We start from the raw sequence: 9622 nt of genomic DNA on the forward strand, positions 1-9622 counted from the left end.
CGTCTCTATGATTTGGGGGGGTGAGTGTTGGAGGGCTTTGGGGGGGGTGTCAGAGTTAAATACCATCACTGGGGCTATCAAATGAAAAAAAAAACCCAAAAACACTTTTAATTTTGCTCATTGCAGTTGATACACTTCACTCTCAAAGTTGTGTCTTGCCTTTGAACTTGAAGGCACAGTTAGCACAGGATCCATTACAGTGCACTTTCCCTCTTTGCTTCAAATCGGTTTTCTTCTCTGTTCCATAGGTGGTGGTGGGTGGTTCAACTTTGTGTCATTAAATTATGCCAGCAAACCCCCCCAAAAAACATAAAATGAAAAAAAAAGAAGAAAAAAAAAAAGGGGGGGGGTGTCTGTAATATCCTTTGCTATTTCAGATCCAAAGTTACTTTTATGTCTTCGAAAAACCAAATATTAATACATTTGGGAAATGGTGGGCCATGTTCTGCAGTCCCTAGAAGACCCATCCAGCAGCCCACAGGTATCTCAGCCAGTATGGCTGCTTTTACCCTCTCAGAGAATATGTAATTTTTCCTCTTAAATGAGGAGAACAAGTCTGGGCCTCCTTTGGATTAATCATTGCTATCAGATGGCATGCCTTCTTCCCTCCAGATGAAATGAATGTGCAGGTTTGGGTAACGTGCTTTTGAAAATCCAATCTTTAAATTGCACTTTACTATTTATACTTTTTTTTTTCCCTTCAGTTTATGCAATTTGGATTGTGAAATCAGGGTAGTCAGATCCTGTCTGATCCTATATTTCTTGTTTACCTGAAACTCCCTTATTTCAGGTTCAAAGGCAATTTCTCATCCTGGAGGCAGTGACTATCAGACGGGGTCCCAATTTCATTTCAGTGCCACTCTCCAGTTCTCAAGCGATTTCCATCACTTGGATATTTTAGAGAAAAAAAACTCAATTCCCAGCAGGTTGTTTTCCCTGGAACTGAGCCATGTGGAAGACTGTCATGAAAGCACTTCTGTTGGGTATTACTATTTGTAAAAAGCTATTAAAAATCCCAACCCTACATTTAGACAAATGAGGACTTTTCAATCCTCTGTTTTAATACGCAGGCTCTACTAATTCATAAATTATCAGGTACGAAGGGCTATTCCTACTGTCTAGACTACCCACCTGAGTAACTCAGACCAGAAAGACTCCCTGCATCCGTACAGGTTTAAACCAGCTGGAGCTCATCTTCTGAATACCACCAAAACCTCACTCCAAAATTATTATTGACAGAGCATCCACCACAACCAGTGGTTAATTACTCAGCCGGGATCGTTACCCGTGAAAAATGATGCTTCGTTTCTCACTTGTATTCTCCCAGCAGAACAGCCAGCTTTTGGCTCGTCCTGTATCTTTGAGAGCCTCGAGAAACCATTATCAAACCCTTTTTTTCCCCATGCAGGTATTTCGTGACTAAGTTGTTGTAGACTTCTAGATAAAAGCTGTTACTTGTCTGCAATTGTCCTGATTTTGGAGCATCTTTTAGTTATTTGCACGCATCTTCTCGGTTCCCTCTTAAGCACATCATAGGGGTGTATCATACAGAGCCCAAAATGTTGTCATATAGCGATATGATGCTCCCATAGGAATGGAATGTAAAGAAGCATCCAAGAATTTGTTATTTAAAATGAGAATTTGTACTGGATTGGAGGACGAGAAACCTAAAACGTGTTCTTTAAAGCAGACTGTTGCACAATGTAACTGCAATACTCCACACTGAAAATGTCAGTGCTTTATAAAGGGCTTGCATCGCAGACGTCTGATCATTGAATCTATTTTTTTTTAACATCAAGCTGCAGGTCAGTATGAGGAACACTGATCCCGAACAACCCATCATAAACATGGGAATTTTCTTTTTCCAAGAGGCTGATCCCAGTCTCTGACTGGACAAAATTGCCATTAGCATCAGTGGGAATTGTCCCTGGAAGAGAATCCGTGAAAAGCACAGGCTGGTATCTCACCACCCGTGAGGACAGGGCTAATGTTCGAGGGAGAGAAATCAGCTCCACAGTGCATCTGGCCAGGCCACCGCAATAAATACAGAAAGACACATAAATGATGGTAAGGTTACGACCTATCCCATTAAAAAGGAAGGAACTCCAAAATTACACCCCTACCTGCTAGCAATAGGAAATACAGAAGCTGGTGATTTTCCTCTTGCTTTGCCTGCTACTCTCCCATCCCCTTTACAACTGTTTCCTTCTGCCAAAAAGGGTTTTGGTAGTTTTGTTTGATTTTAATGAAGGAATTGTGGGTTCCTCCCGCTGGTAAACTGATCTGCAGCGGCCGCTGGCAGTCCCCTCTTTCTGGGTAAGCAGCTGATGCTGAAGGAGGGCACGTCCCTGCATTGCGGCTGCCATCTGAGCAGCCCAACTTCAGGATCTGATAAATCCCCCTAAAGCTCGATACCTCCCGCCAGAAGTCAGGGATTAGCTTGATCACGTTAGGACTGAAATGCTGCTTTTAAGCGGTAACACCAGACCCCCCCCCCCCCGGGCATAGGTGTTGCAATGTCGTGTATACCATATATTCAGCATCCAGGAGGCAACGGATCCCCACGTCGGATGTACCCTGAGGTCTACAGGCAAATCGGGACCACTGGTTGAAACCAGAAAGTAGCTGTCTCCACCTCCACTCTGGACTCCAGAGGTTTCAGGAGAAGGAATGGCAGGGTAACAGACACCCCTATGTCCCATGTCAGCCCCGGCTCTTTACATATACCCCATTATCTGGTCCAGAGCTTGCCATAGGTAACTATAGGTATAGGTAACTATAGGTAACTGCAAATAAAACATTGCAGTTCATGCATCTGGCAAAGGTACTTACTTGAAATAAAGAGGATTTTGATTTACGCCACTGAAACTAAAATGCTGAAAGGGGGATACCAGCTATATTGTCCACATGTGCTTACCTTTAAAATGTTCCAGCAAAGCTGCAATGCTTTCTGTTTCCGTATAGAAAAAAATACCCCTTTTTGAGAGCTTACACACCAAAAAAAAAGTCTGAAAACAGGTATTCACTATTTCGGATATCTGAAACACAGAAGTACAGGTACAATAGAAATGAAGGAAGAGTTACACGTAAGGTGGTGCACTAAGGTTGTATATTTTATATTAATATTGAGCCTCCCGCTCTGCAAGATCCTAAGGAGTTCCACAGAGTACACACAGATCCCAAAGGCATTGGGATCTCTGGGTTGGACTGCCGGAGGAAGAAGCCGATCCCTTCCTCAGCATAATATGTAGCAAAAGGGATTTGCAGGCTTTCCTTCATCTGTAAAGCCGAATATTCCACCTGCCCCCAATCCCCCCCCCCTTTACAGCTCCCCTTCAACAGACCCACGTCTCCTCTGTCTGGCCGCTGGCTCCCAAACGGTGTCACGTTCTGCTGCGCTGCAATCCCCGGCTCCCGGGTCATCCCCTCCCAGACTGCCTGACCTAAATCCCTTTCCTCTCGCCTCCCGGTCATAAATCCCACCGGCGACATTCGGCAGGAGCTGGGCAGAACCTCGGCCCCACTGGTGACGCGGCACTGCCGTCACGGGTTATTTGGGGGACAGCGGTGTGACGTGGGCAAAGATGTAGGTGTGACACGGATTATCGGACACTGTATGGCTGTGAGGGACTGCCGGCGATGCCACGAAGAGCAGGCACCGCTCCTCCTGCCCACCTCGGCTTGCACCGCCGCTGTGGGACACCAGAGCCTCTTTTGCAGCAGCGCTTGCCCTCCGACACCGGCCCACGTTCGTTCTTCCCTTCCCCGCAGCACACTGGGTCCGGCCTGATCCCTGCACCGTGTATATTCCTCTTTGATGGACATCGTTATACCAGCATCTTATGTTCAAAACAGCAAATTAGGGAGAGATTATACCGATTTAATATATATCTTTTAATATACAATTTCCTTTATGTTGGCATAAGGGAGTCCAGGTAAGGAGACTGCCTTGTGTTTAACCCCTCTCCAGACGGAAAACCTCAGCGATACAACCTTTGTGCGGTCGAACCATAAAGCTAACAAAATTTCAGCTAGCAAAGCACACGCGTGAAGTCAGGCACGTGTGAGTGCTTTGATGAGTTTTGTTGCCCACGACCGAATGAATCCCCCGAGCCAGTGCCGGTGCCTGCCGTAGCTACTGATGGACCACTTGATTTGGATGGACCAGGGCTTGAGAAAGGAGTGTTTTGCCTCGTGCCTGATAAGCACAGGTGAGGGTCCATCTCTCCAGGCTTTTTTTCTCATTTAGTCTACCCACTCGCAGTGAATCTCTTTCCAACAGATGCAACCTTGGAGTGGCTGGTAGCACCCAAGAGCACCAGCACCGAAACGGTGATTTTTAGCTTGCAGCGCTGCGTGAGAAGAGCGAGAGCATGAGGACCTCATGTCTCCCTGTGACCTGCTGCTCAGCACACAGCAAGGTTGCCTGGAGAAGAGTTTTCTTTGCAGACCTGAGGTCTCGTAGCTTGAACTTGCTGTGTGCGATGTGAGCTGCTGGAGCGGAAGGAGCCCTCGGATACAGCCAAAATGGCATCGTAACCCAGACTTTGAACATTGCTTGAGAGCTCTGCTCTGAAAATAATGCGTAAAAATAGAAGCAGGGCCACAAGCTTAGCTATTCCTAATGTGCACAAAAGGATGGGAGAGTGCCAGGAGCCTGCCTGCGCTGCCTCTGCCCTGCCTTCAGCTTGGCTTGTTCTCCCCTACCTCCCCTGAATGGCTTTTCACTGCTGTTAAAAAAGAGAGACATACCCCCAAAAGAGCAAAGTGTGTTTGTTATTGACCCTCGCCTCGAAAGTGTATGAAGAGGGATCAGCTCTGTTTGTTTGTACCCGGTAATGATGTCAGGAAAAGGTTTTTTTCCCCCAAGTCTCGTTTTATCCCCTTTGTTGGAAGTGCCTTTGGTGAGTCTCACACCCTGGTGCTGTTAGCAAAACAATTAGGTTAACAGTGCCTTGGCTCCAACTGTCTGTCAAAGGCTGAATTGCAATGCAAATGAACTCGGCTTTAGCTCTTCAAAGACAGCTGGGTTCAGGAAAGGTCCCCAGAAACCGCCATGAGAATTGAGGTCTAGGGATGGGGAGTGTGGGCTCGGTGGGATTTTACATACAGGACCTAACGTGTTTCGCATGAGGGATGCAGTACATTATACAAACACATTATAGAAATGCAATATGTTATACAAATATTTTCAGTACTTAAAGGGGGGTTCTAAGAAAGATGGGGACAGACTTTTTAGCAGGGCCTGTTGTGACAGGACAAGGGGGAATGGCTTTAAACTAAAAGAGGGGAGATTCAGACTATATAGAAGGAAGAAATGTTTTACGCTGAGGGTGGTGAAGCACTGGCCCAGGTTGCCCAGAGAGGGGGTGGATGCCCCATCCCTGGAAACATTCCAGGTCAGGTTGGACGGGGCCCTGAGCGACCTGATCTAGTTGAAGATGTCCCTGCTCGTTGCAGGGGGGTTGGACTAGATGGCCTTTAGAGGTCCCTTCCAGCCCAAACCATTCTGTGATTCTATGATTCAAACAGGTTTTATTCCTTCTCATGGGTTAGCAGCAACCCTGGTACATTTTGGGACAGGTTTCTGGTCCAGGCTGACATTTACCTGCCCGTGAGCAACACCATCCACAGCAGCACAGGCTGTGGGTATCACCCCCCCTTTCAGACCGTCTCCCCAACCCAGGTACCATGCACATTTTTATCAGCTTCATTATGCTTATTTCTGCATTTTCCATATGGGCACATACATATGGTCTGTTTAAGCAAGTTTGCAGGGTTAATTAGAAAGCAGTTCTTTATCAGTTATTTAATATTTAGCACTTCTGGGGTAATTTTCACCTGCGGAGATCACAAAGACAGGCAAGCGCTGCTGGCCCAGCTGTACGGATGGGCAACCAGAGGTGTTAAAGCCCAGGTCCCTACTCACGGGGAAAGGGATGTGCCCAAGATCACCTCGAGTACCTATAGCAGGGCCAAAAAAAAATATATTATTACCTCCTGGACCCCATTCCTATTCTCCATCCCTTCACAGCATACACCACGTTATGCTTTTTGTCACTCTGTTGATGACAATAAAGTAATCGCAGTCGTCAAGTCATCGGCAAGGCAAGAGGAACCGCAAAGGGGAAAAAAAAAACCCCTAAAGACATCAATCTCTTTTATAACAGCCTGGAAAGTTTTTAAAATTTAAAAAGTATAATGCTTGTATTAATGGGCATGTCCAGTGTGTCTTTCACCAGCAGATACGGGAATGAGAAGGAACTCTTCCCCCCCCCCATCAATTTACCATATGCATCACGGTGGAAAAGGGATTGAGGTTCTCTAAGGAAACGAGGAAATTGGCCTCGGTGTACGTGAGGTCACTCCGGAGGCTGGTGAACAAGATGTTAACCTAAAAATGTTATCAAATTTCCATTTTTCAGGATGCAGAAGTGACCATTTTAAAAGCAATGGGATTTTCCTGCAAGCGCAGCAGAGCCGGACGCTGATGCTGTTCTGCTTTGGCACCCTCCTCCGTCACCCCAAGGCCCGAGGGCTGCGCCCTGGGCACCGGGCAGCTCACCCGACCTCTGAAACGGCCTCGGCTGCAGCGTCAGCAACTGCAGAATTTGATGGACCATTTAATGGGCAGCTTATGCTTGTGCCCATTAATTATTTGGAGGTGAAGCGAGGAGCCCATCTCTTTCCTCAGCCTCCAGTTTCGTAACAAACCTTGAATTTTTCTTTTGGATGCCAGCAAATAATGTTCTTCCCCTCCTCAATTTTTTTCATACTATTTATCGCAAAGCAGATTCTGAGCAGATTTGGGGCCTGGGCGAGTATAGTCTCACAAACATTTAATAAGGCTGCCCCAAAATCTAGCGCCTATCTAATTTAGAGCCAGGTTCTGCAAATACCGTGAGCGATTCCAGGCCCGTTAGGAGTCTCCCTGGCCTGCTCCTGTGAATATTTGCAAGGCCGGGCTCTAAAATTATCCCTGCACTCCTGCCTGCACCAAAGGCAGGCGATCCAGGACAGACAACCCCGGGAATACCCTGCCTGCACGGCGCGTTAGGTTTGTCCCCCCCCCTGCGTTTTATGGCTGGTGTCTTGTTTAGTTGGGCGCAATTGTTTTAGGAATGGATTTGCTTATAGCAGCCATGATTTAAGAGTCTTGGCTTCTACTTCCAATGCGATAACTGACTTACCGAGTGACCTGAAGCAACTTGTCCGCCCACACTTATTATATGAAAAGGGAGCTACTCATCCGTGGGAGTGCGTGCGGGATGGGGACCCTCGGGGACTCCTCCTGCCCTGCAAACCCCGGCGCTAGGAAGTCTAGCCAGCGTTCCCGGCTCCCCGGCAGACTGCAGCAGGGCTGCACAAGCCGCGCAGCCTCTTGGTGGCTCAGTTTCCCCATCCTCTGCAGGTTCTCGCTGGCAGAATTCGAATGGGGGATCTGCGGAGTACCCCGGGGTGCCAGAAATTATTACCGCTAGTAGTACCCATAACAAGAAGAGTCACAGCGCTACGTCCTAATCATTTCTGCTTCTCATTTTGTGAGAATTGGCGTATACTTACCCGCTATGAAACACTTGCCCTTCCTTTGGTGACAGGTGCTGTAAACGTGCAAAGTATTATTAGCATTATTGCTTCGATGGCCAGAATCACACAGACGTATTTTTTATTATTATTATTTTTTTTTTTAATGGCTGGATCGGGTTTAATACCTCAGTATTTACAGCGAGCTACAGCATCCCCGGCACACCCAGGGTTCCCCCCCCCCGCTTTGCCCCCGCTGGGCGCCGAGGTGCTGGGGCAGGGACGGGGACACACCAGCCGCTCCGCACCCGCGCAGCACTCCCGGCGGGGACCCCCCCCCCCCCCCCGTTTCCCGGGGCAGGGGTGGAGTGGGGGGGGGGGGGGGGGGGGACGGGGACGGGCGACGACGACGGGACGACAGCACCCCCGGGCGCTACCGGCGCATCCCCCCGGGGTGGGGGGGGGTGGGGGGGGGTGGGGGAGGGAAGGACCCACAACCTTTCAGCAACCCGAGCCGCCGCTTGCGCAAGGCGGTTTGAGATAAATATAATATATATATATATTTATTTATTTTTTTTTTCCCGGAGCGACACGGTGTCTAGACGCCCACGTGACGGGGCCGGGGCCGGGCCGGGCCGGGCCGGGGCCGCGCCGCTGCGCACTGCGAGCCGCCGCCGGGGGGGGGGGGGGGGGGGGGAGCGGAGGGAGGGGAGGGAGCGCGGCGGGAGGGGGGGGCGGAGGGGGGGGGCGGGCGCGGCCGAGCGCGCAGGCACCGCGCCGCCGCCGGCTCCGCTCCCGCCGCGCCCGGCTCCGCCGCCTGGGCTCCCCCGCAGCAAGGGAAAGACGGAGGCGCCGGTGCGGGGAGGGAGCCTCATCGCACCGAGCGGAGGGAAGAAAAAAAAAAAGCGGAAAAAAAAAAAACCCAAAAAACCCAACCCCAACCAAAAACCCCAAGAAAGGAGGAGGAGGAGGAGGAGGAGGAGGAGGAGGAGGAGGGGAAGGAAGGCAGGAAGGAGGAGAGAGGAGGGGGGGAAAAAAAAAAAAACCTCAAAACCCCACCGAGCCAGACGCGCCGGCAGCACGGAGAGGGTCGCCGGCGGGCTGCCCCCGCACCCATGTAAGCACCGCCGGGGAGCTGCGGCGGGAGAGGCGGCGGCTGACAGCGGCCCCGGCGCGGAGGGGCGCGGAGCGGGGGGCGGGCAGCACGGCTCTTCCCCCGCCGGCAGCACGCTCCTGGGGAAGGAGGGGACACGGCCCCACTTTCTTCTTTTTTTTTTTTTTCTTTCTTTCTTTTCGTAGCAGCCGGATCAAGACTCCGTGTGTGTGTGTGTGTGGATTAAAACCTTTGGGAAGAAGGAGGAAAAAAAAAAAACAAACCCAAACCCCGCATCAGGACGACCTGGGCTTTAAAAAGGGATACAACACTCTGGATGCGCTTGTTCTTCTCTTTCGTGACAGATGCTTAAACCGATTCCGACGTCCAAATCTTAGGGTTGGTGTTTTGGTTTTTTAAAATTTTTATTTTTTTTTTTTTTAATAGACATCGTTTTGGCTTGCTTTTTTCTTTTTCTCTTTCGATTCTGCCCTGCGTCGCATCAATCCCGTCTCTCCCCCCCTCCGCTCCCCCCCCCCACCCCCCCCCAGCCCCCACACCCCCCCTCCCCAGCGCTGGCGGGTTGATGGGAGCTGCGGCCCCCGGGAGGCCGAGGATCCCCCGCGGCTCCAGCCGCGCTCCGCAGCCGCGCAGGGCGGCGCGGCGCCGGCAGGCTCAGCCCGCCTCCCCCAGCGCGATGCGCCGCAGACTGTAGACGGGCTTTTTATTTTTCTTTTCTTTTTTGGGCAAAGCCAGAGCGAGCAGCGGCTCCCCCCTTCCCTCCCCCCCCCCTTTTTTTTTTCCCTCCCCCTTTAATTTTTTTATTTTTATTTATTTTTTTGTTTTTCGCAGCGGGCAGAGGCGCGGGCCGGCGCAGCCCCCCGCGGGAGGCGGCGGGACCCGCGGCCCCAGCGCGGAGACTGGCGCATGCCACAGCCCGCCTCGGCCCCGCCGCCGCCGCCGCCGCCGCCGCCTTCCCCCCGCCGCCCGCCGCCTGCCGCTGCC

At 50.8% G+C, this 9622-nt stretch overlaps 1 long non-coding RNA gene across 1 annotated transcript; it reads left to right on the forward strand.

Annotated features, from left to right (window-relative positions):
- The first annotated feature begins 8539 nt into the window (after positions 1-8539).
- LOC143172003 (uncharacterized) lies at positions 8540-9520 on the forward strand. The gene is made up of 3 exons (XR_012997264.1): positions 8540-8641; positions 8824-9016; positions 9470-9520. It is a non-coding gene; the product is annotated as an uncharacterized LOC143172003 (long non-coding RNA).
- The last annotated feature ends 102 nt before the right edge of the window (positions 9521-9622 follow it).

Source organism: Aptenodytes patagonicus, chromosome W (assembly GCF_965638725.1).
Source record: "Aptenodytes patagonicus chromosome W, bAptPat1.pri.cur, whole genome shotgun sequence".
NCBI lineage: Eukaryota > Metazoa > Chordata > Aves > Sphenisciformes > Spheniscidae > Aptenodytes > Aptenodytes patagonicus.